The following is a 1,217-nucleotide window of genomic DNA, read 5'->3' as shown; positions in this document are numbered from 1 at the left end:
ATTTCTCATACAATACTCAAAATATGGGACAACAGGTAGAGCCTCATGTCTTGGCCCAAATAGCATCCTGTTAATTATTTGGGCTGAGATATCGATGGTGACCCCTCGGCCTAGGACAAACTCCCTATTTGGACTATTTAAGATTGAAGTCCCCTTTGGGCAGTCTTCTTACACTAAACATAGATAATATGCCAAGAATTCCCTTAGCCAGTTCAGATGGTAATCTCTTGGTGGTCTGCTTACCCATGCCAGTCCATATTTGTTGAATCAGCACTCCAACTCGGGATATTCAAGAAGTTCTGTTGTTATAATCTGATGTTCTTCTATGAATGATATTTTTATCCCTCGAGGTGTGGGTGTCAACCCATCATAGACCCTTTTTCTGCTCCCTCTATCTGCCACCTGATAGCCTCTCGAATCTGTAGATCCTTCCACCTAATAACATTATTACTCTCTAATTCAGCTACAGCATCACAAACTTTTGATTGATCCTCTACGTTTATAGTTTTAGTATCACCCTCTAAAGGCAATGGTTGAGTTGCAGCAATAGTTGCCTCATCGGGGTTTGAACTTGTACGGCTTAAGGTACTCTCACTATCCTCCTCATACTGGGAGAGTATAAAAGCTTATCTTTTATTTTTTCTGGTGTTGTAAGCTGGTGCAAACTGATTCCTACCTCGTAGAGATCTTCCTCCTCTTTTTAATGGAAGTTTAGGGCCATAACACCTGAAAAAAAGTAATGAATTAGTTCAGAATTCAAAAACACTAACATCATGTAATTTTGCCTTATGATGGTCAAGTTGGTGATCCGTCGAAAAGTTGACGGTCCACCAATTCAATTGTTGCTGCTTATCCAGAATGTGCCATCTCAGAGTTCTTTGTGATGGTCAAGTTGGCGGTCCATCAAAAAGTTGATGATCCACCAATTCAACCATCGTTTCTTATCTAGAATATGCCATCTTAAAGTCCTTTCTCACAGTTAAGTTGGCGGTACGTCATAAAGATGACGGTCCACCAATTCAGCCATCGCACCTTCATTTTCAGCAAAAATTTTTGGTTCGACCGTTTTGTTTAGCAATTGCATATCAGATCAATTTCCAGCTATTAACACGGTACTAAATACATATTTTAAGCACATTCTTCAAATTTTTCACCTTATGCTACAAATATTTCACACAAATTTGCACATTGAAGTCCAACTCAAGTCATTCAAATTC

The sequence above is a fragment of the Capsicum annuum genome, unplaced genomic scaffold (genome assembly GCF_002878395.1).
Source record: "Capsicum annuum cultivar UCD-10X-F1 unplaced genomic scaffold, UCD10Xv1.1 ctg4857, whole genome shotgun sequence".
Lineage (NCBI taxonomy): Eukaryota > Viridiplantae > Streptophyta > Magnoliopsida > Solanales > Solanaceae > Capsicum > Capsicum annuum.
This window is presented reverse-complemented; position numbering follows the sequence as displayed.